This window comes from Halyomorpha halys, unplaced genomic scaffold (assembly GCF_000696795.3).
Source record: "Halyomorpha halys isolate HHAL.00 unplaced genomic scaffold, Hhal_1.1 Scaffold170.1, whole genome shotgun sequence".
In the NCBI taxonomy this organism is placed as follows: domain Eukaryota; kingdom Metazoa; phylum Arthropoda; class Insecta; order Hemiptera; family Pentatomidae; genus Halyomorpha; species Halyomorpha halys.
Genome location: NW_027107231.1, coordinates 1,922,818 through 1,949,890, shown reverse-complemented (window position 1 = coordinate 1,949,890; position 27,073 = coordinate 1,922,818). Strand labels below are relative to the sequence as shown.

General features: G+C 29.7%; 1 protein-coding gene across 5 annotated transcripts in view; it reads right to left on the bottom strand.

Annotated features, from left to right (window-relative positions):
- LOC106678972 (uncharacterized protein PF3D7_1120000) overlaps positions 1 to 27,073 on the bottom strand; it is a 148,735-nt gene that overhangs the window by 68,231 nt on the left and 53,431 nt on the right. For 4 of the 5 annotated variants that reach the window (XR_010842928.1, XR_010842929.1, XM_067045533.1 and 1 more), the window contains exon 3: positions 11,197 to 11,216. The exons of the other annotated variant lie outside the window; for it this stretch is intronic. The gene's annotated coding sequence lies outside the window, so the exon portion shown is untranslated. The remainder of the gene's footprint in view (positions 1 to 11,196; positions 11,217 to 27,073) is intronic. 5 annotated transcript variants of the gene reach the window in all.

Genomic DNA, 27,073 nt, shown 5'->3' with positions numbered 1-27,073 from the left:
TTTTTTAACCAGTTATTTATATTTTCGGGGTTTCCGCGATAAGATTAATTTTGTATGAAATTGTTATTGTACTCAGGTTCTAGGGCGAGCCACCATTCAAATACTCAGGACTAAATGTCCTTAATTTTTAATGTCTATATTTAACGTTTTTTAATTTTTTCTTATAAACAGTATGACCTATTTAAATTGGCTAAAGTCTTTTTTTTTTAAATATTTTTTCTGTCTTATTTTTTTTTCTTTTTCAAAATATTTTGTTTCCACACCATAAATGTGAAAAAAAAAACACATTTTTTGGCACTGAATTTATTTTGAGGAGGGGAGCAACTCAGCTCGTAAAGCACTATGATACTAACTTAAAGGATCCGGGTTCTAATACGACGGTGGCAAATAATTCTTTATTCTGTTACTGTGGCATGTGTCTGTGTGGGTTCGAGAGCACTTCAGTGTCCACCCAGCCTCTGTAAAGTGTGTACCCTAAATTGAGGAAAATTTGGTGGTTGGGCGCGATCTAAAAGAAATCACCTCCTTACACAATAGTTGTTCAAAGAACAGTACTTCCTTACAAAGTACTGAACACCTGACCCATCATGGGTTCCAGAGGTATATAGTTTCAATTTCATTTCATTCTTAATGAATTTATTTTTTTAATGTTGCTGTATACTCAATTTAATAGAAAAATATACAATTCCTTCTGAATACTTTTCTGCTAATCATTGCGTTAAGAGAGTCCATATAGGATTCATTCCAACAAACTCTCACTACTGACTGGGTCATTGTAAAGTGATATATTAATAAAAAGTATTGATTGGAGTTAACAGAATATAATTCCTAATAAACAATATATTAGTATTTTTAATTTTTTCTATTAAACAGTATGGCCTATTTAAATTGGCTAAAGCCTTTTTTTTTAAATATTTTTCTGACTTATTTTTTTTTCTTTTTCAAAATATTTTGTTTTCACACCATAAATGTGAAAAAACAACACATTTTTTGGCACTGAATTTATTTTGAGAAGGGGAGCCACACTATAGCAATATGCGAAGCTCAAATTTAGAGATGATGTAGCTCATTTGTTATTTGGTGTGTTACATTTATTATTTATTCTTAGGTTGATAAAAATAATTATTTTAAAAGGCTGTTATAGCAACAAAGATTACAAGATCCGAGACCCGTCTCTTGGTGTATGATGAATGGTGAATAATGTTTGTTTTGAGGCAGTGCCAGAGCAGAAACAGGCGGAGGGTGATACATCAATCTAAATGGTCCTCTTGGAACAGGCACTAACACATGAAACATTAATGTATGCCCTTCAGTTTCTAACAACTAATGAGATTGCAATGTTTTTATTTATTGTTTCCGTCATTGCTAAAGAACTGCGACATATATAATTTTGGGAGAAAATAATGATTATTCTATTTTCCTCATATTTTTCGATTGATATTATTTGTTATTCTTCGAAATAGGACCATAGATTTGTTGGGAATTGTTTTGTTTAATGATTAATACTTTAGACTTGTTCTGGAAACAGTACTTCCTTACAAGTGCTGAACCCTGACTCTTTATAAGTTGTAGCGGCTCACGTTACTCCAGTCTTGAGATGAGATCTAACTCTCTCGAAATCCGGAGCTAGAGGGAGGAATGTAAAACGATTGCTCTTCCAAACTTATGGAATATTTATAAATTAATCTATATAATGTTTTTATAAATTAATCTATATAATGTATATTTTTTTACTATATAAGGTGATACACTCTTCCTATTTTTATCAATGTAATATCAGCCTTGCGTAATGAACGTTATCAAAAACTACAATACCGAGTCTATAATTAATGCTTTTACCTATTACTACATAAAAATATTTAATTATTCTTAAAGAAAATAAATTTAAAGATTTTGTGGAATTCTCTTAACCCACAGCGATAGGTGAATGTAACGGACCCATAGGAATATTTATTTCTCTTAGATTTAAGTATTTTGAACTATTAGTACTGGTATTTGGTGGGGGTAACAAGTCCGGCAAGTGGGCCTAGAGGTCCTTTTTGCCAACCCCTGGAGACTAGCCGAGTTACCACCGCGTACTCCACCATACCACGTAAGAAAGGTGAGAGTGTCATGATTCTTCCTCGGGACCATCGAAAAATTTAAATAAAAAAATCGTACCCACAACGTTCCGAACCAAGTGCCCCAACCCGCAATTACAATTATACTACAGTGGGACTACAATAAAAATTATTCTTTTAAAATTGTTTGAGGTTAATCACTTCCATCTTTGAATGAATTATTTATTATTTATTCATGACATTGTACAACGTTTCGGGACCACTGTCCCATATTCATGCACTATAAAAAACCTATAACAATAATAAAACCAACATAACACCAATCTTCATCGTTATATATTTTAATTTATACAATAATAATCACCTCATGATTTCATATGAGAAATCATTTCTTACTACCTCTTTGGACCTTATCTCATGTCCAGTGTACTGTTTGGTGGAAGTGATTAACCTAAAAAAATTATAAAAGAATTGACTCACCAAACTTCCTAGAGAGATAATCCAGAATAAAAATTATAAGCTGAGCCGAAGAAACTGCAATTACCAATTTCATTCTTATGTGATTGTTATTTTTCCCCAAATATTGTAATTAATTGTTATACAATTACATGTAATTTTGTAATTATAATTACTTAACATTAAAAGGAAACAAATCTGTTTCACAATGGGTCCAAAATATGAAATCGATTTCCATTTTAAGATTTGCACTAGCTAAAAGATTTATTAACATATATGTTTATTTATACGCTTTACCGAAGACGCTGAAAAAAGATATAAAATAGATTCTATTATCACTCGTTTGCTTATCGACTTATTTTATCTTTTACGATTTCAGCTCGTAAAATCATGTTCCAATGAGCTGAACTTACATATGAGTTAAAGTATATGTAATTGCAATTACTTAGAGTCAAGAAATAATTGCAATTGCAATTACTTAGCATCAAGAAGTAATTGTATTGAAGTATTGAAATTATTTTACACAATTACAGTAGTTTGGATTGTCTTACAATTACTACAATATAATTGGTGTAAAATGTGGAGAAGTTCCAATTTAAAGATGAAATGAAAATACTTAGTACTAATTTGTATCCAGATTTTATATTTAGATTTTTAAGAGGCATAGAATGGAGGAAAAACTGTCAACGATATTTCCATAATTTTTAAAATGAGGTAATTGGAACGGATCTGAAGCGGAAATAGTCGCTATCGTAAAATATATATTATTTATATACGTTTCCTGGTCTGATTTTTTCTCTATATCATAAAAATTCTTTTGATTTATTAATACTGTTCTGAAGAATTGTCATCATTCAATACCATTGAATATATTTTTGTAATGATTTGAACCAATATTAAGAGATTCGTAAAAACAACACTAAAGCAAATTGTGCCTTACACCGTTTTATGTTATTAATTACTCAAAGTATTGTGTAGTCATTTTTTCTATGCTTATATAGTGCTTTGGGAGTAAATAAGATATATTTAAAAGCAATATTGGTGTTCGGAAACCTTCAAACGAATGCCAGACATAACTCCATTTTTGAATTCGCTAGTAATTAAGTTGTATGAGTGGACTGTGTAGAAAGAATTAAGAAAAATTGAAAGAGTAATGAAAAATCTTCTATTGAGTAAAGTACATGGTTTGTGGGGATTGCGAAAGGAAAACATTTTGTTAATTTAGGTTAATAGATTTTGACTTTGGCTTACCCAGAAACGTACGTAAGCTACTAGTGACATATTTATTCTTGAATTGACAACCTGATGTCAAGGAGTAACAGAGATAAAACAAACGCACGCCAACTGTATGTTCATTCTCTTCTACTTTAATTATGGACCTTTGGCGTATATAAAGAAGTGGAGAAACCTCGATTAAGAGAAATTTCTTTGGAGAGTTGTAAATTGAAGCTGTTACTTTAAAAGTCCATTTGCTGTGAAGTAAAGGCTAACGAACTTTATGTGACTCTTAGTCATTATCTAATATGAAGGCACGTGGCTGTATAAGCCGAAGTGGATTCCTGGAGGAATTCCAACTTCATAAGAATGGGGAGGGTGGTAAAAGTAAAATAAGTCGGATAATGGCCAACTTTCAATGAACTCTTGAATTCTGACTTATATTATTTTATCATTTAATCTATGGATAAGGATTGACTTTTTTTTGTACTTGTTTATATTCTTTTAAACGAAATAAATCCTTAATACTTCTTATCTGCTTCATTTCAATCTCCTAGACAACGTTTCAGAAAAGGATCTAAACGATTTGAAGTCGTGCATCCTCCTTTTAAGGAATTTGTCCTGTCCTGATTATAAAATTTTGTAATTTGGTGGGATTTATTTGATTTATTTTAATTCTCCAGTTTTCGCACCATTCTTCAAGGGTTATGATGTGCGAGTGGAGGTTTGGGATACAATGTAACGGTCATTATTCACTGAAAATAGAAATGTGTTATCGGCATAAGTTGTGAGGATAGTGTAAAGGTGGGTTGGGATATTAGCTGTAAAAACTATATAAAGCATAGAACCAAGGACACTACCTTGAGGTACACCAGCACGCTGGGGAAAGAGGGATGAATAAGCGCTGTTGTGATTTATTTGAAATAATTTGTCGGTGAGATAAGAACGGATAATGAGGAGGTAGGAATTCACGGATCTTGTATTACTATACTTACCAGGACTACTGTCCTGGGTGTCGGACTCCTTCAAAAGCATGTTAAAGAATAAGAAAGACTCCATAGCAGAACATTCCGCGCTCCAATGCTGACAAGACAACATCAAACCCAGGATGACATTGCAGTGGGATTTTAGGAATCCAAACTGGTGATCTGGGATTATTTAGTTGGAATCTATGATCTAGGCGTTTCTAGATGCGATTCTCAAGGATTTCGCTCATGATAGATAAAAGAGAAATAGGACAGTAGGAGAACGAAATATAAAAAAGACTTATACTAGTTTAAGCCACCCTTAACAGCAAGTTCCTTTAATATACATTGAAAAAGGAATTTGTTTAGGGTACAGATCCATCTCGCTTCCAATATGTTCTATTGCTTGAAAAGCATTTTATCTGTTTCTGCCATTTATGTCTTATACTACATTTACCACCCTACCGAAGAGAGTTTTTTTTTTTTAATTTATTTATTGATATTTACAACTGTACATAAATATATCAAGTAAATTTGAGGAAATCATAATGGTAGGGTATAAGCATGTAGAGAAACTACCCAATGGTAGCACTCTAAAAACATTTTTACAATATAAGCTCTCGAGGCCATCTTCTTTTCAGACAACTCGGAGGATTGTCCGGAATAATAGAGGAAGCAAGATTAGAAACTAATGGGTTTGAGTGGTTAGGGAATTTTTAATGGAAGGATTGATATCTTGTTCGGGCTAGATCGGTTACAAATGTTGCATTAAGGTCTTTCTGGATGATCCGAAGAGAGTTAAAATTATTTTTCAGTTACATTTTCATTATCTATTATCAACATTCTTCGATGCATACCATAAAATATTAGATATTTTAAAAATTAAACCTGATGGAAACTATTTTTCTAAGATGTACAAGAGTTATTAAACATAAGAAACAATATAATTAAAATGTATGTCTGGACATCTGCATGGGGAAAAGCTAATCACTTAAACCACTATAGTGTCAAAGAAAGGATTACATAATGCATCGTTTAGTCTATTTTTTAAATTTATTTTAGTCGTAAGGTTTTTACGTTTTGATTTTATTTGATTAATTGTTCTATTTTTAATGCTTGGTAATCTTTTAGTAGAACCATATTTTTTGTAAAATCTTCTTTCTATAATATTTTTATGCGGTTTCACTGAATCATTAATGTGTTAAATAATCGACTAGTGAAGTAGATAAATGAAGGGAATTGATTGTGTTCTACACTTTATTTTCCTACAGGATATAGCCAGTAAAAATATAGTGATTAATCACTGAAGTTTATCTAGACTAAAAAAAAAATTACTTTTTTTCCTCCACAGAAGATAAAGTTTGACTTGAGCAAAATTAATTACCAGCTGGATAGAAAAATAATATTATTTTCTTGGATAAAGTTCTGCCATTAACTCACTAACATCAACTTTTTTGAAAGAACAAAACAAATTAACGATGGAGTTTCCTACTTTTTTTTTAAATTTATTACTTTAAGTACATAAATTTACATTTTATCTAATTCTATTAATTATGTAAAGTAATGTAAAGAATTCAAAACTCTTGATTTATATCTGTTAATTATAAATGTGTAGTTTATTTGTAGTAAATTGCTTTAACTTCTGCAACTTTCCGCTGAGAAAAGATGCAGGTACCGATAAAAGAAAAAAAATTCAAATTCTTAATTTCTTTATACTTATTAGAATGCTTTAAATCCAAAAAAGTATTTTTTAAAAATCTTTTGAGCTCTTTCCTGAAGAACGAATTGAGTTTTAAAACAAAAAATTATATAGGTTGAGAACAGTCCAGAAGACCAGTTAAAGGCCAGACAAGAACAACATATTAACTTTTTATAACAAAATGAGCCTGATGATGAACAATATGATAGCAAAAACCGACCTTAATTTGACCCCTCTACCAACCAAAATACATGAGTGTATAATGAAGAAATAATAGAAGTTTAATTTAATTTTCCATTATTTTCACAATTAGTTTCATTCCTATGAACATTAACTTTTTTTTATTAATTTATTCTTTGAGAACTTGAAATACATTTATAAACATTCTCGGGAAAAGAATAGATTGGATCACATTAAAAGTCAATTATTGCACCTTAGTAGATACATTAAAAGGAATATGTCAGACAAGGATTATTTTGAGCGAAACAATTAAATAAAATCTATTTTTCGGGATAAATTTAACTAAATATTAAAAAAATATTATTTAGTTTCAACAATCCAAATTAGTAAACAAATAGATTATTTTTTGCAAACAATAATTTCCCATTCTCTATTTCTTCAAAACATTATCCTGTTTAAAAGACACTTTTTCTATATGTCTAAATCATAGAACATGTCTAAACATCACCAGGTAGATATCGATTCGGTAAATATTAATACAATAAATGGTTAATATTTATCAAGATTATAATTAAAGAACGCTATAAAATGCTATCAACAATACAAAAAACACAATTTCACACATGACTCTCTACAAAATATAAAAACTAGAAATAAAAACTTATTGTATTAAATTATTGTTGAATCATTCGTTTTATGGTTTTGACTTAATTGTAATATAATTTAATACTTTTGAGAATTTTTTTTTAGTTTTATAAAATAATAATTAAAATTTAAATAATATTGTGTTTCTGAAAATATAAATAATTCACACGTTAAGTCGTGAAACTTGGTATCTAAGATTCATTGTGAATTTAAATTTTCAGGATTATCGGTTATTCTTCATGGGCGATTTCATACTGTTTTGAATGTTCGAAAAATTTGTATTTTTTAAAGAAATTTTGAAGCGAAAATATGACAAACAGGTTGGAGATTAGTGTTGTACAATTAAAACATTTAAGTCTTAAAACATTTTAAAATTTTAAAAGTTTCAATTTTTTAAGATACAAAGTTACGACAGAGCGAATTTGTTGAAGTTGAAATTTCAGCATGATGTTAAATTATATATGTTATTGCTCATAGAATTATCAGCATTTGAATTTGATATTCGATCGGATATCTCATAATCAGATCTTGCTTTATTATAAGATAGTGCTATAGATTCTGAATCGCACAATATCTCTCGTTCTGGTGATTCCAACTCTATTGAGAAAAATTGATAACTCTCAAGCACCTTCGAAAATAATTTTGTCAATCAAACTTTGTCAAACCAATCAGAATTAACCAACTATAAAATGAAGTATATTAGGAAAATATCGCGTTAAATATAATTTTTTTTTATATCTCTCCTGAAAAGTTAGCATGTCAGTTACATGGTTTCGGTCTTTTACAGATACTATTACCGTGTTCATGTAATGCTATTTATAGAGCGGGTATACTTCCGACAGTGTCAATATTAAATGGATGAGATGGTGTTGTATCTGTCTTCTATGGGGTCATATCATCGATTAGCAGTTATTTTAGGACAATTCAATGATCGATATCCGCGCATCTTCTCCATTTCGATCGCCTGAATTATTTATCGTTTTCTAAATCGAAGTATTACGTGCTATTTTAGACATAGCAGTTTATCACATTTAATCCGTTAATTATTTATACCAAGAGCTTTCATGGAATTGAAAATGTATAGAAAACTAAATAAATCACCTACACCATCTATTTGGCGTTGACCAAATATCAAAAGGACTCATTAACCCTTTGCATGGAACATCTCCTACATATCAGTTAAAAGGAACACCGGCCTCTCAGACCGGGAGAGCAATTTTTTCTATTTAAAAGCTTTAAAATCAGTTTTAATCAAAAGGTTTGACTAAAGGAAGATTTTATGCGTCATTTACTTTATTAAAGCAATTCTTTGACGAAAATATTATTGTTTTATACAATACAGATGAAAATTGGTAACTAGAGCTTAAATCATAAAAAAATTAAATAAAATAAAGTAAAATTGAGAAACATTTAAAAGATCCCTATTATCATAGACAATTTTTATAATCGATAGATATACGAAACATTTTACTAATTAAAATATGGAAACACAGTCATTAAACATTTTCATGGATCATTCTATACAATTAGGGATATTACACTGAATAAATTTGTAATTTGTTTTCCTCTCCTTTTGGTGTGGACGATCGGTTCGGGCTGGTTTCTGTGACGTTCCTGGATCCATCTTTTGGACTACTCCAGCATCAATGGATATTAAACAATTTTTTATATTTGTTTTGAGAGTATCGAGAAAATTCACTATTTTCAAACGTTCGCAAAGATGGTTTTTTTTTGTTGGTGACAATCCAAGTTCCGATATAAATTCGAATCTTCTTATATTTCTTGATGCAGAATATTTGTTATATAAGACGTAAGCATTACTGCAACTCAAAGAAATCAAGTAACAGAAAATTGCCAGTGGCCATCTTCTGGTTTTACGATGACCTGTTGGTGAAATTGTAGGTTTGTTCCTTTCCTCATTACACGAGAGTTCGCTGTGAGAGTAACGTTCTGACCTTTCTTCTTCATCTTCACTAGGGACATAGGAATTTTCAGAGTCCAGTTCAACATCCGATTCTTCTTCAGAATCATCAGCTAATGCTATGTCTATAATTCTCCTGGATCGAGAAGAAACGTTCTTCGGTGCACCACTCATAACTATGACCTCTGAAGACATTATCAGGAGTAGTAAAAGAAATAAATTAAAAATAATGCCATAATATACAAAAAAAAGGAAAACCGGTTACTGAGGGCGAAACAACAATAAAGGGAACACGGGTCTCACAAACCGGGAAAAAGATGCTCAAAAACAGGAATAATGGTCCACCAGACCGGAAAGAACCTTACCTTAGAAGGAAGACCGGTCTAACAGACCCAGTAGATTTCGGAAAAGCGGGAATAGGTGGAATAGAGGCGCGAGGACACAAGGACTGACGCAACCACTACTAGAGTCAGGAGTTAACTGAGACTGTCATAGGTGATGAGCGTAGAAAGAAGTATGCTTCTTGCTCTAGAGCAAAATTTTGATACTATGCCGGTCCCGCAGACCGGTGTTCCGTGCAGAGGGTTAATCAAGAATGGTCTTTCTATATATGATTGTTCTTATTTTTTATTTTTTTATCTATAAACTTTATTGACTGCTTTATTTTAATTTAAGAGAGAAAAAATGCATTCTCTTTAAACAATTTTTTTTAATTAACTGTATTATTAAAAATTATAGAACTTGGATTAGTAGTGATGATTGATTTATGGTGTAACTTGATGTTATGGACTTATGTTTTGAGTATGTATTGTGTTAGTAGTAAGGAGATAGCTAAGTCAATATTGATCATGTTTATTGGTGTCAAATATTCAGGCTTCCAAAAAAATTGTATTATAGTTAATTGAAATGTAAGATGTTAAATATTGTACAATTGTATTAAAAAATGTATTATTGTTTAAATTAATTGTAAACTAAATTAGTATATATCGAAAAATAAAAGTGTTTCGGAATCATTAAATCAAACCTAAAAAATGATAATTGAAAACATTCTTTCGGTAATTTTCTTATTTTTTTATTGTTTAGTCTCAGAGAAAAGCCGTGAGCATCGTTTTCCAGTTTTGAATGATTTGGTATATTCTTCCACTTTCTTAATAAATGACCAAGATATGAACGAATGAAGCTTCTTACTCCCCGTCATCGGCTAATGGTAATAATCACCGGTTAAAAAAAACAAAACTGAAATAAATTGGCTCAATGTTCAAGAAAAAAAAATGTGGTGACGTAATAGTAATGGTAATAGTTCTAAAAATGTTCAAATTTATCCTCAATTTTCATAAATGTCCGATCTATGGAAGAATAAACCGTCAAATCGGCCACCATTTTTAAATAATTTAAATAGTAGATGGTGATATTGAGCTCCTTGGATTATCTTGAGATTTAGGCTGTGATTTTGGCGCCAAATCTCAAAATAATCGAACCTGTCGTATTTTGAAACGTAAAACTCCCAGGATGGGATGAGGAGGAGTGATTTTTTTTCTTGTTCAAATACAAAGTTTTATTATTGATCTGAATATCAATTTGTTCTTTATTTCGGATCAGATCGATTAGGGTTCAAAATAAGTGTAACCTGAGACACTGATGATTATATGATTATATCAACAATCCCTAACTTTGACTAAGACGCTTTTGTTTTGAAATGTTGGTAGTAATATGTTGAATAACAAATTTTAATTTAATCTAGAAATAAACAAATGGAAACCCATTTGGTCACGAAATATCCGTGCCAGTAAATTATTATATTATTCAATGTCCATGCCATTAAATTGTTACAATTGTGAAAAGGTGTCGCGTGTTGATGTGATGAGTGCACTGTTCCAATTTGCTTTTATCATCTGTTTCATGTCATCCATTATACACATTTAACGAAAAAATGGGGTGCTTTTTAAAAAATATATATATATATCAAGATATTAATATGTGCATAAATTTGTGAGATGTTTTCAGTGCATTTGTGATGATTGTAGGTGCACATTTTTTCTTCTTTTTTACACTCACCTGTTTATTCCATTTGTCAACTACACCAAAACAATCATTTGATTATTTTTTCAACATTTCTTTGTTTTATAATTTTATAAACAGTCATATAATCATATACACATCACTAACAGCATTCAAGGTAAGAGTAGTTCAGGCAATCATGATGTAGAAACTTACACACCACCGCCGATTGTGATAGGTGCTGACTTTTTACCTCTTGAAATCCTGAAAGAGTTCAAGCGAAATTCTATAGAAAATATATTTTTAAAAAGGAGTGTTGATGCCATTAGGATATACCCTCAAAACCGATTACACACGCAAATATTGTTTTATTACTTAAAAGTAGTGATTACCCGTATCACACCTTTACTCCAAAAGGATCTGTACGAATCACCAAGATTCGTTTTATTAAACGAATTGAAATTTAAAGTATACAATTAACAGTAAATTAGAAATTAAAGTATAAAGTTTTAAAATGTCGTAGACATACGACATTTACAAAAAAAAAAGAAAAAAGTATACTAGATGGGTTGAATAACGACGACTTTAAGTAGAGGACATCGACAGACCCTCGCAGTAAACCAAGAACTATTTACTATGGGCAGAGAAATATTATCCGTTATTTGTTCAGGATTACCTAGTGTCCAAGTTAAGAAATTCACAAATGCAGAAATTTTTATGGTCCTCCCACAGCATCATACTGGCTATATGAGCAGAAATTAGGTTGTGATAAACAATTTCATATATTAATTCAGATTAATTTTACGACCTGATATTCCTTATGAGAAATCCTTAAAAGTAAATAACCAACTGTAAACTAATAAATTAATATATAAGTCGAAAATGAGACTTTTTTTTACCAGTGATTGTTAACAAACGCAATTGTTGTTAATTGTATTATTATAAACAGCCACCAACGGCTATTGTTATAAACTATATAGCTGTTTCTAGGAATATATGACCTTTGAAGGTTGACCTAACTAACCTCTTTGGGACCAGAGAAAATACCTTTTCTTTGTCTCCTTGACCAAGTCATATATTTCTACTTAATCCCTGTTGGAGGAGGCAAGAATTGACCATTAGTTCAAAGTTGTCATTCCCTTTCGGTGGATCCCCACATCTGTGTATTTTATATTCAACACATGTCGTGCTGTGTCCCCATAGAAACAGGATCTCACTTCCTCTTCTGGACCATACCCACTTCTCCCTCTGAGTCCCACTCCCTTAAGAAGGGAAAAATTATTGGTTGGATCGCTACTCCCTCCACCCTCTCCTTATATCTTTCCATTTTCATAGGATCTCTCAAAGCCTCACCTAATTACCTAAGATAAATATAATTGGATGAAGTCCCCTTTTTCTTCGATTTATGAAGTAACTTCAGCCTTCAGCTGTGTTCTAGTCTGTTTTAATATTGATGTAGCATTGCATATCACGATAAAAAGTAAATCTTTAAGTCTATATTGATGCCTGAGTCATTTGTCTCGTCTTCACCACGATCTAAGCTTATTTCAGCCATCACTGTTAAACCTTACCATAGTTTCACTGAAGAACAAAGCCACTAATTAGATATAAAGGAGTCACAAGAAATTATAATACAGTTATGGAATCTAGTTAGCGCACTGGAGGTTGGCTTGGGACCCAATTCATTAGCCGATGACTGGTATTGCCAGGCACCGGCCTGACCTTGTTGGATCGCATGCCCCCAGCAACTAGCACACTTAACGACTTCCGCCCACGATTTTCTTATACCTTCCTGCCGCAGGTATCCAAAAATCTTTTCCAGAGAATCTATTTCAATAGCAAAAGTATTATCCATGGGCACTGTCAGGAACGCAAATATAAAGCCAGCGTCTTAATTGGTTCTAGACGAATGGGCACCACTTTTATTACTTTGTCTTCATAATTCATCCTGAACATATTTGTACATAAATCATGAAATACAAAGTCGTATATTTCTCTAGAAAACATAAAGATGTCAAATTTTACTCCTTACAATAACGAAACCATTTTGGTTTTTACATTTTTTTTTACTTTATTTAGAATGTAACGTATTTATGTTCTACAACTTAAGGTAGAAAATACGGGTTACCAACCTATTTTAGCCAGAATGGGAAGGTCGAGATTTATTTCTAGGTTTTAAACAAAAAATTTAACCTGTCCATGCCGAATTCGAACGGCCACTGCTTCTGTCACGGGAATGCTAAGTTTGTGGCTCAACACGTTCGAACATAAAGATGACCAAACACGGCCTCTTAAAATGTTTATATAATTTATAATTATACTACATATAGATATGATAACTACTTTTACAATGTAGACCAGGCTTTATACTAAGCATTATTATTGTTGCACCACAATAATTTTTTCTTACTTTTTCTTCTTCTTTTTTTACATTCAATGCTAAACAAAAATAAAAATAATGCAGTGAATAAATAACCACGAAATGCCGCAGAAAATTTGTTGAGAAACACAGTTTTGTGGAAGTTGACTTAAGGGGCTTTGCTTTGGTTTGCATTGACCCGAGAGGAATGAAGACTTGGGTTGAATCTGGCTCCTTCATCACTAACCCTCGAGCAGTAATTTCTATCTTAACATTCCTCATTAATGTTGGTGAAAATGGTTTTATATATTTTTTTTTTTTATTTTTTAAATTTTTTATTGCGAAAATACTATCGTACGGGTTCAAATTAGAAAAAAAAAAATGGTGCAGTGCATCACACAACTTTCGCTTACCCTCCTATTAACCTCCCAAAGTTTCGATTAAATTGGTGGACTCTGTTCAAGTTATTTCTGTTTTTTGTGATTTCGAAAAACAATTTAAGACAATGGAAGAAAGTTTTGAACAAAACATTTTTATTTTTCTGTGGTATTTGATTAAGTTTGATGTTATGAAAATCTATCTTGTCGTGTTAATTAATATATCTAAGATTTCCCACTTTCGTGAGGAATTCAATTATATTTAAATCTAATTAAGTATTTTTTTTTTAGAACTGAACAAACCATTTTTTTTTGTTTATTTATTTATTAGTTTTACCCCCTTCTTATTCATTTATGAAATACAGGAAAATTTTCTATATGGTACCACCCTATTCTAATCATGGTGGGGGTCATGTTTTATTTTCATGGGACCATCTCAGAAATCAAATTCGGTCCCCTAGGACGACCCTCCACTGAGGAGCTTTGCAATGGGAACATCAAGATCCATTTCTTGAGATCGCCGCGATAAATATTAACTGACCCCTATGGGAATCGAACTCACAACTTTCTGCTCCAAGCACTCTACCGGGGACTCATTATCAACTATGAAGTAGTCAATTTAATTTTTATGATTTCTTTCAGGGATCTTGCGAGTTGGTATCTTGATGGTCCCATATCAATTTAGTGAAATTTCATCAACTATTTTCGCTTTCATGTGCAAAAAAAATATTACCTCGTCATGTCTGTCATAAACGGCCCTTCGCCTAGATATGTTCTCAAACAACAAATAATTAACTTTAACAATATATCCACTAGAAATTTAAATCAGTAGAAAAAGGAGGATACCGAGAAATATTTCTTTACAATAATTAAATAAAATATAATAATTAAAATAAATAAATATAGAAATTTTAGGGTTGCTGCTCTGACCTAGGTATTTCCAGACAGTTTTTAAGTTTAAATTATTTGACTCTCACAGAAAGATTAATATTTATTTAATGATCTTCTTTATACTGTTATTTATTTAGTGACGTTTTTGTTTTATTTTTTTACTGTGATGAATGTAGATAACCCTGTTTGGGTATATTTTTTGTTACTAGTTTATATAGATAATTTTTAACTCACTATTTTTTCTAAAATGACTACAATGATATATTTTACATGCTAGCTATTTTTACTGCGGGTTGCCCCAAAAACAAATAAATAATTTATATTATTATTATTATACTGTTGTTTATGATAATAAAGGATGAATACCAATATCTATATACAATACATATATTGATATATATGTTTGAGAGTGAGATAAGAAAAATTAAATTGTCAAATAAAATAATTATCAATTCGTTCATTTATTTAAGAAAAAAATTTGAATGAAGTTGCTCCCATTTTTACTGTATGAGACTTTTTACTGTATGAAACTGTATGAGACTAACTAGCTATTGTATAGTTTGCATAGTGTAGCCTGTCTCAAAACCAGTTCCTTTTTTTGTTTGAAAAGTAGTTAAAGGAAACGAGTTAACAGACCTGATTAACCAACAGGTTAGTTTAGTTGAAGTAACCCTACTAAAGACAGACTTGCCCCCACCTTTCTAACTTCCTAGTCAGCTAATAACTAAACCAATAGTTCATTATGCAGTGGGAAAGTTTACAGAAGTTCGCGATCTAATTTGTCCTCTATACTCCTAATACTCAATGGAAAAACTTACAAAAATTTAATGTGACATGTAAGGCTTAGATGTATTTCTGTTTGTTATGTTTCATTATAATATGGTTCTATAATGTTTTTTATAGAGTATTTTATGAAAATCGTCATGCCTATTGTACCAGTAAAAGTTTGTATTTTCTTTAAACGGTTTTACATTCTTTTAAATATATATCAGATATGTAGTAAAGAAAATACTCCGTTCGTGAAAAATCTCTTATTATAGTTTTCGACGAAAATATAAGTTTTGAGGTCCTCTTATTACAAATAACTAAGTCTCGTAAAATTGTCTGTGTGTGGTCAGCCTAGCTCAAAAAAAATAATTCTTGCGAAACTGAAATACGTATTTAAGCTTTGGAGGAGACAGCAATGTTAGCGGGAAAATCGACAGACCGAAAGTGGAACTTTATAGAAGTGATTTTACATTTGTTTGATTTTCTCTATAACAGCTCAAAGAATCCTTATCAAACTTGGTGAATCAAAGAGTAATTAACTGGTCTTTAATACCAGATAGGTTTTACCTTCTATGAAATAGTCCAACAGGAAATGCCAAATTTTCACAAAAATCTTCCTCTATAGTACTTTAAATTTTGTTTATTAGAAATAAAAATAACCAGTTTTCATTGTTATCAACAAAATATTAAAAAAAATTTATAAATAACTGAAGGAGAAAAAAAGAAAAATTTAATCTACTGAAAAGAAAACCAATCCATATTTTATTTTATTTTTTTTTTTTTAATGCCTCCTTTCTGCAGTTAAAGTATGTGCATTTAAATCGCTCGGCTATAAAGGGCTCCGGACCAGCTATCAGCTATTTCTAATAACTGTTTTTTCTACTAGAGTAAAAAAACAGTTATTTCAAACCAATTTTTGAGTATTTTATTGTAAACTATAAACAATTTAGAGCCAAAAACGTGGACCCAGCCACGGGTCAACTATAGCCATGGGAGGTTGCAAAAATTGTTTACTTAGGCTGTTTAACGGATGCAGAAAATGTCATTAAGAAGTAGATACTGAAATATTCAAGATGCAGGCCTCATCAAGTTCATTATTTTAAATGACTCCTGAAAGTTTAGCTATTGAATGATTTTTAATTCGGAGATATATTTCTTTAAAACTACCTACTAAACTATATAACCCAATTGGACATTATTTAAAGTAGAGTAGATTTCCTAAAATATGAGCCTCTTTCCGAAATTAACATTTTATGAACTTGTTTGGGCAAATGCCAAATGAAAACTACTCCTAAAGATATACTGATTATGAATAAATTTATGATTCTTTCAATTATCTTTAATTTCAGTGCAAAGAGATATCTATACGTTCGATTATTCCTGAAATATAGTGTTTCGTAAACCATAAATTTTGTCCAAACAACTAGAATTCAACATTTTTAGTATGGGTTGCGACAAATATCATGAAAACTACGACTCCAACGAAAATAATAATTATAAACTACTTTATAGAACTTTCACCCAGCATTAAAATGAGTGCTAACAGACCTCTGTGCGTCTAATGTTGATCCTGAATATAGTTTTCCCCCATAAAAATTTATTAACTACTAATTATTTGTTATTTATTTCCTAAATGTTGGTTTTTGAGAAAGAGTTTCTCAACTACTGAACGTATTGAACTATATAAACAACTGTATAAGGGCGCATATTTCGTATACTTTATATGTATATAAATATATTACGTTATTTAAACAGCTACTACTTTTTATTGTCCCTAACTGTGGTTGGCAGAATCATCAAATTTAATTCTGAACTGTATCTATCTCTTTATTTTATAACTCCCTAATCTTCAACAGATAAAGAAATGAAGAATATAATCCACTGTTTTAAACGAAATCCAAACTACGGTCAACGATGTCTGTCACTAGAAAATTCTGCTGACAATTTTAACCCCAATAAGGTTTTAATTTTACAGTAGAAGAAAAAATCTAAAAAGGTATTATATTGTAGTTAATGCAGAATGGGTTTGAAAATATATAATATCCATCAAATAAAATAACTAAACAGTTGTATTCAGGATAAAAATACGGAGGAACCAAAATAAAATTTAATATTCTTTTTTAGAAAGGTAAGAGCTCTCTCAACACGCTCACTTCCCTGGATCTGCTAATAAATAACAATCGTAAATATATATATATATATATATATATGAAGGCATAATTGATTACTCAAAAAAAGTTTTCTTAGTTCTTAAAACATAATTAATTAAATTAAGGCTTTAAAACGTAAAATAAAAATTATAACAAACGAATCCTAGTAAAAAGCATCATAATTAGTGTACATTGATGTTAGAATGAAATCTCAGATTGAAATAAAACTTAAAAAAGTTCATATCTTTTTCTGTCCTGATGAAAAAAGTAGAATAAAAATAAATAGCAGTAATATACTCCTCATTACTTACTGCAATTTTAGGAACTTAAGGTTTTATTTTGTAATCTTCCTACAATATCTTATCAGTAATTTTCTTTCTGTTTTATTTTTACTGTACTGAATTATATTAACTATGATTAGTTTATACTGTTTAAATATTAACAAATTAGCTTCAATGGACAAATTACTATCGGCAACTTACAAACAGTAAATTATTTAATTTTCTCATCTTTGTTGTATCCCTATATCCACACCTTGCAAATAATACTATTTTATTGTAGACCAATATAATATTCAAATAATTATAAAGTTATTTTATTATTTGAGATTTATTTATATAAAAGTTTAGTATAGCAGTTATTAAAATAAATCTTTCGGTTGTTTTAATGTATAAAAGAATATATATGAAGTTTTATATGCCCTCGTCGTGAAGTTATGACTAAAAGTTAAATATCTGGTAGGAATACTACATGGGTTAATTAGATACATCAGTTTACCGTATCCTTTGTTATAGAAGTGAAGTAAGTATAAAATTAAATAGATATAAGTTTAAGTGGTTATAATGCCCGTTCTTGTAAGGCTTTAACCTAAGCGAATATTGAAAAAATTCCAGGTGTTACTTTTAATAACATGTTCACAATATATATTAATATAAAAAAAACATTCAAATCCGTATTTGAATGCAGAAATGTAAAGATTGTATCAGGTATCTGATACGAAAATTAAAAATAACTGTTTCGTGGAAATTGAATTTCATAGATTCCTTATCGAACAAACACTATCCGAAACATAAATTCCATTTATTTCAATATTGTTCCTACGCTTTTGCTCTTTCGTTGGGATAGGGCTTATTAATTTGCTAGTTAATATAAGCTGCGACGGCCGTGCGCGTTGGGGCATGGGTCCTGGAGTGCTACGTTCGCAATGCTGTAGATTCAATTCCCACCTGTGGCTGTTAATATTTATTTTTTGGCGGTCCCGAGAAATGAATCTTAAAACTACTTCCTTGGTTAGTAGGCGGTGGCAAATCGAAGGTAGCCGCCAGGAGTGGGGTAAAATGTCAAGTTTCCTAAACTAGTTCCTCCCACCAGTTATCAATAATAATATAAGAATTTTATTTTTTTATTTAAAAGTCTTTATTTAACACGAAATTTGTTGTGAAGTATTTGTTGATAGAAAAAAACATGCATTTATTATAAATTATAAAATTAGAACATTTGTGAAAAAAATCCGTTTATCCAACGTCAGCCCTCAGTGGATTTTAGACCGATTTTTTTTTAATTCCCCATAGAAGTCACAGGTTATTCAGTGATGATCGTCGAAACTCGATTCCATTCGTCAGCTCGGAGCTTCAAAATAGAGGCATAATAAAATTTATATTCGACTATAGCTCGGTCATTTATGATAGGCGGCACATAAACAGTACTTTGGAATCATAACACCAAAGAAATTAAATTATTTTTTTATTTTTTTTTATCTATCAGTATCTAAAATTAAAAAACATTATTAATGAAAATAATATACCATTTTGTTATAATCTGTAATGTTATTCTCCTATCGGAGCTGTTAATAAAAATACTGCATAGAGAGATATAAATATAACAGAATACAATTGAATAGACGAGATAATGACCTGTAAGGGATATTGCAAAATTATAGCTAACTATTCCACTTCTCGAGCATGAATGAGAAGCAGATTCCTTCTGGTTACATAAATAGATATATTTTTCTTTATATAAATAGATATATTCCCAGTTTCCTTTCAACCTTGTATTATTTTTAGAAAAGTTGGTAAAAGATTGATATTTCTTGGTGATATAATTTTCTTCATTATTGTGGTCTGCAAATTATAAAGGGAAAAGAAATGTATTTTTAAGGCAAAATTTTAATTACTTTTTCTGTTAAGAAGTTTTAAAACGATGCCAGGGTGACTTTGGTTGTACTTTCCTTATTCAGACGAGGAAGATTGGCTTAATGGTTTCTGTAAAACACTGCCTTTTCAGAGAATTTTTTAAAAATTAAAGTCCAGCTTTCTTTATTATTGTTTCAATCAGTTAATAGGTGATCTGATTAATTAATTTGTTTATTTTTCATGATGATAATTAGGGTTGATGTGGGATTTGCCACCCATGTAGAATCATCAACAACGATATTAATGCTCATATGTTATTACAAGAGCCGGGAAGAAAAAAAGGCAGTTATCTTATTGGACGTACAGATGTCTGCCAGCGCTCAAATTAAAGCTAGTTAAATTTATTATAAGATAGTTAATTATATTTATCTTTGTAGGAGTAGTAGTTTTTATGATATTTGACAAAATAAATTCACAAAATGTTTGTTAGTATAAAATTTTAGATTTTTGAAAAAATATATATCTAGATCCATTTATAGACGCACATATGTCTGCCAACACTCAAAATAAAGGAAATTTAACTTACTATAAAATAGTTTATGACACTTATCTTTGTAGGGGTAGTAGTTTTTATGATATTCACAGATGAATATAAATTTGGCAAATGAAAATTTGTCCGAACAACTATAAATCAATTTATTTTAGCAAATTTCATGGAAATTACTATTCCTATGAAAATAAATGTCATAAACTACTTTATAGCTCATCAAACTAGCTTTAATTTGAGTGCTAATAGACATCTGTACGTCAAATGGTTTTTAAGATATAAAGTTTTCAAAATAAATTCACTAACTACTGATCTTTCAGTACGACCCATACAACATTTTTATTAAATGTTGCTTTTTAAAAAGCTATATCTCGGAAACTATTTAACTAAATCAACTGTCCCTCCTATTTACATTTTATTATTTTTGTTAGAATAAATCCCAAACTATTAATATCTGAGAACATTCCAGATACTCAGTTGAAATGAAATTAAATTATGTGACAAGCTAAAGTTAATGTACTAATTAATAATATTCATACTACAATATTTGTAATTAATATTTTGGTATGAAAAGTTGTCTGAGTGAACACCCCATATATTTTAGTTTGATTCTTCATTGATTTAGTGATCAATTAGACACTAATTCCAGTTATAAATGAAATTCTATTGCTATAGAATACAATCTGTCTCGCTTAAGACATTATTATTTTTGCTAGCGATAATTTTTTTTTTCTTAAATTTTTTACTCCCCTAATCAAGCTAAAACAATGATGAATTAGTTTTTGTAATTTTATCTTGTCAATGATCAAAACAAAATAAAGAAAATATTATCTTAGAAAAACACTGTTTTAATTTTTGTTAAAAATATGTTATAATTTTAGTATACATAATTCATCACTACAGCACGTACTAATACTATATGGAACCAATTCAAAGTATTTTAAGAAATTGTATAAAAATAAGATAAATAAATCTAAATTATAAAAAAAATAATTATAAAGTAAATAAAATTAAATAATTATTTAAAAGTAAATAAACTAGGGAACTAAGAAAAATAAAAACATATATACATACACTAGATATCGTTAACCTCCAAAGGATGAGTCATATTCGGTCATTATAACTAACCACTACCAACACACTTCATTCAAATGTGAAATTGAAATTTTCGAAAATAATTATTATTACAAAAATTAATGAATTGCTTTATTTGAATGATTACAACTTTATTGGACAACAAGTCCTTATAACCTTTGCTGTTATGTACGTTAGTAAAACTAAATCAATAAGGCTCTTGAAATTCTGGATCAGGAAATATTTGGCACCGTATCTGAATGGTCTTTATAAGCGATATTGAATGTTTTACTCTCCAAATCAAGCTAAAACAATGATGAATTAGTTTTGGTAATTTTATCTTGTCAATGATCAAAACAAAATGTTATAAAACATTGTCTTAGAAGAACACTGTTTTAATTTTTGTTATAATTTTAGCGTATATAATTAATTTTATTTATAGTAAGCTAGCTAAATAGTCATCAATCCGTGATATCAGAAGCTATTTGCATGGGACCTTATTAGCTAGGCACACATTGATCATTATAATCTACCCACGCCAGGTGCAGCAATCTCATCAGGACCTGGTTAGGCTCACCACCTATTTAACATGTTAGCCACATTCGATTAGAGCTCGGTATTACCGCACGTGGGTGTTACCAGATCCGACCACAAAGAAGACATCATCATCACCAATGGGAGGCTCAAAGGATTTAATCGGGCTCAAGAGTCTGTTCGTTCCACTGGTCTCCTGATACGGGAGGTTTATCGTGGTCTGCCATGTGAGAAAGTTCGAAGACCAAAGGTTATAAGATTTAAATTATATGATGACTATGATATTATTGTTTTCACCAATTTGCATTAATTAACTGAATGCATATTTATTTTCATAGTTAATTATCCTGAGAGATAAATATGTCCGAGTGAATTGCAATAACGTTGTTTCCTTGAACCCAAATAAATTCAAATCCATTGTTATTAGATTTCTTTTTCTTATGAAGTTGACACCATCCGTAGGTCATTTTAAAACAAATTTCATGTTCTTTACTGGACATTATATTTTCAATTTAATAAATATAAAACTATATGATACAAGTTTTATTAACCCTTCGAGTACCAAACATTTCAAACTGTTGAAATAACATTTGAAGAAATCCTTTGACACGCTTCAGATTCAATGAATTTTAGATTGAAACTATCTGGAATATTTGTAAATGGAAGAGGGCATTAAAAGATAATTTTTTTTAAATAAAAGGTATACGATTATTTTCTTTCTCAATATTGTGACTGTTTTCTTGGTACACAAGCATCAGTCATAAAAATAATAATAATTAATTTATAAATTGTAATAAAGACTGAAAACCTTTTGTTAATAAATAATTTTTATTTATACCACAGTTCCACAACTTTATTTTGAGTTTTTTATGTCAATTATAATGCTGAATTAAAAACTTAACTTTGAACAAATCTTTTTTTATTTATTTATTTGCTGCTATTTACAACTGTACATACATATATACGCCCAATGAAGTTGATTTTAGTTTATAATAGAGTGAACAGACGTGTAGAGAAACTACTCATTAGTAGCGCTCTAATGACGTTTTGACACTAGTAGTAAAAGTATCCATCTTCTTTTCAGGCGCCTCCGAGAATTGTTAGGAATGGAAGAGGAAGCAAGGCTAAAAACTAGTGAGTTTGGGTGTTTAGGGAGTTTGTAATGGAATGAATGGTGTCTGGTTCGGACTCGATCGGTTACATATGGAACATTAAGATCTTTATGTATGATTTAATTTGTGACAAAGTAAGGAACATTGATGATTTTACGGATTTTGGATTGGATACGAGAGGAATCCGAAGGTTTAACAAATTTTTAAGTTTCAAAATCAATGATCTTATTACAACGTTGCCCCATTATTAGGACCTTTTTTACATTGTTTATTTTCGTTTTCTATTTCGTCTTTCATATTCGTCTTTCATTAAATAATTTATTATTCTTGTACATTTTAAATATTACAAAAAGCCCTTTTGAACGTGGTAATTTTTTAATTGTAAATAAATTTTTAATTTTCAGGAATTGTATAGCGGCAGTACAAGACTGGCGATTGGAAGAAGCGGCCGGAGGTGACCAAATACATGTAACCGTGTTGTGGAGCCTTAAAAAAAAAAAGAATAGTTTTATATTTTGTTGTTTATTCTGCTTTCATTATCTCCCTTTTCTTTATTGTGTTAACCTTTTCTTTTGATTATTTTCATTTAGGTACTTATTTTCTATTTGCATGTTGTACTATTCCCTCCCCCGAGCTTAGCATATTATTATTTATATTACTAATGTTTAATTCATTTATACATTATAACCATAGTTTATTAACACATATACACTTATATTCCATTATTTTTACTTCCTTTTCTGATAGAGGAATGAAGAAGTAGAATTATGAAATGAATTTTTCTTTACTTGGAACTGAATTACCTCATCTTAAACCCTTGAAGCATGAGGGCTTGTTGGTTTTAATACACTAATGTATTCCACAAGAGCAAAGAGGGCGCACTCAGCACTGCTTATACACTTTTTATGTGGTTATCGTTCAACCTTACTTCAACCTTTTTCTTTTGTTGGTGACGGACAAAACAGTGAAATGTTTACTTAATGACTAAAGAGTTTTCCAAAAAAAAATCTTAGAGATTTTCATGTAAAATTTACATGAGTTTAAATGATAATTTTGATCTTCATAACCAACTAAGCAAATTTTCGAAAATTATACATAATAAAAAAATTATTTGAAATTTTATAGCAAGTTAAAATGTTTTAAATTAAATATGATTGCACTGATTTATCATTGTTTATATTTTAACTCACATTTTGTCTTTATTTTTATGTAATAAGAATAAGGATATCTGCGTTTTGTTTTAAAAAAACGTTTCAAAGGACAAAAAATACATTAAATAATAAACAGAAATTTTTTTATTTCTAAAATAAATTCCAGAAGAAAACCATTTTTCTGTACGGCAATCTTGCGGCTCTGGTAACGAGAGGTGAAAATTTATTTCGGTCATTGGACCACTTCTAACAACATAGAAGATTCTAGACCCTCGAATATATTGAATAATGAATCGCAGAGGTCTGTGAAGTACGTCTTACTTTCTTTTTTTAAATATATTTTATAGAAGTATTTATTTTATTTTTTTTAATTTATCTTACAGACATTATTCTCAGAAATTAAAACATAATAAAACAGAATTACTAAGAAATATACTTATGATTTAAGATATTGTTTTGATTTATCAAAATATATGAGAAAAAGTAAAATTAACGCTAAATATTTTGTTAATTTTTTTTAATGCCTTTATAATTATAAATTTTCATTCATATCTTCTGATCTTTCACTATAGTAAAACATGTATGGTCAAACAGAAGAAAAATTTAATTTAAAAAAAAAACAGAGATAGGATATCCATATGTGTTTTAGGAGCACTAGATCACATCATTCCTTATTATTGAAATAGTGATTGGAAATTGCTCTGACACGATTAATCAGTGTCCAGTAAAATAAAATTAAACATAACCTAAAATAACTACTTCATAAATAAATAAATAAAAAATAACAAAATGGAACATAACAATATATTATATTTACTAGTTATGTTCAAGAAATATTATTCTTGTTATATTTTCTATTCACCTATTTTGTCTAACTTAGCTTTATATTTTGTTTTTTTATTCTAGTATTATCGTTACATATTTCATTAGTTACATATATTTTCTTTCTTCCAATTTCTTATTATCTTTCTGCACCTTTAATTTTTAAATTATTACTTAATTAAAATGTTCATATTTCTTTACATTATATAACTTTAACTTTTTATTTCCTTAATCGTTATTTTACTTACTTATTTAATTTTCTACATATACATTTTATTTTCCATTTTATTTTACTTGATTTTTATTAATTTCATTCTGTACAAGTATTTACTATATATCATTTTGTTTGTATATTCTATTTTTTTTTTTATATTCATTAGTTGTTATCTTGTTCTTTGTTCTTAGCCCTGAGGAAGGCTAGAAATTCTGGCTGGGAAGTTCTTTAAACTTATTTGTGTTCATATTATTATATTCTGACCGCACCCCCAACCATCTTCTTCTCATTCATATTATCCTCGGTCAGCTATCTTCTCATCATTATGAAAATTAAATTAAAATGGCATCTTACTAAAAGAATCGAAGAACGGCTGTTTTTAAATATCCTGAATAAATACAGCACTTTCTGCATATATTCGTTTTCAACTGTGGCTACATAAATGAATTAGAAAATAGAAATTTTCACAGTTGATATGTTTTCAGCTTTCTTTATTTGCAACGAGAGATCTTGCTCATTTATGACTTTTTCGATATATTATTAAATTTAGCCAAGTAAAGGCCGAAAACTTCGTGGCCTGGGTTCTTATGCCAGTTCGGAGCAGTATGGTTTTGATAACTACCAAAGTTAATTTATTTCTATTTGGTATTGACTCCGCGCAATGAATTTTGTACACCACACTAGCAATAGAGGGTTTTTTTAACCTCTCAAATTTAATTTGTAATACTCAAAAAGCCTTTTAACCCAGTAAAAATATCTTTAAATTTTCCTTATAAGGAAATAATATATGTCTTAAAGGAATGAAATTCAATAGTACCTATTTGTAAATAATTAAAGTTTATGTATTCAAATTATTTACATTTATTTAATATTGAAATTATTTGAAAATATCTTCAATTATAATAATTGAAATTGAAAACGAAACTGTAATATACCATAGTTCAACTTTTATTAACTAGATTAAATATGGTTGACAATCTCATAGTACTGTACCTGCTGTAACTCTTTCTGTTTTTATTTGGGGTTTAACATCCACATGACATGAACAACTTAGGGCACAACTTACAACTTAAGGCAGGAAAGATACCCTATAGGATGAAAACTTATTCTAGAAGAAAAGTCGAGATTTATTTTGATGGTCCACCAAGCTTCTGACACGAAACAACGTACTAAATTTAAAAAAAAAAAGTGTATAATAATTTTTTTTATAATTTAATTTATATTTCCTAGAGCCTTATTCCACAAGTTTAACTTTAAGGAATCTTGAAAAATATACATTATTTTCAATTATTTAATTATCTGAAGCGTTTGAATTATTTTTACTTTAACCTAAGCGCAATAAATAAACGATAGAAACTAATGAAATTGATAAATTTCCTCTTTTATAAATGATACAATTTTATTATGACAAATTGCTTCTACAGTTCTAGACTTGATATCTCTTCGAATACTATCTTCTTCGCTAGATATCTTGCGTTATGGCAAGCGTGAAATTAACTGCTCTCTTCCAATGATATCTACCTTAAACGCTATATCAGGGGTCCCCAAAATGTTTGCCGTGAAGGCAATATCCACTTCTTCACTGAATCCCAAGAGCTTTGCTGATTCTTTCTCCAAGTCCTAAAGGCCAAGACTTGCAAGCTGATTATACCAACATAGTTTGTTTGTTTGTTTGTTTGGTTTTTTTTAGTGGCGCCAAACTTCATCGGTCATCAACGCCATTTATATTTTATTTAATTTTGCTAATATTCGTTAAATTTTATTTATTTTCAATTTTTTTTTTTTATTTTATTTTTTTTTTTT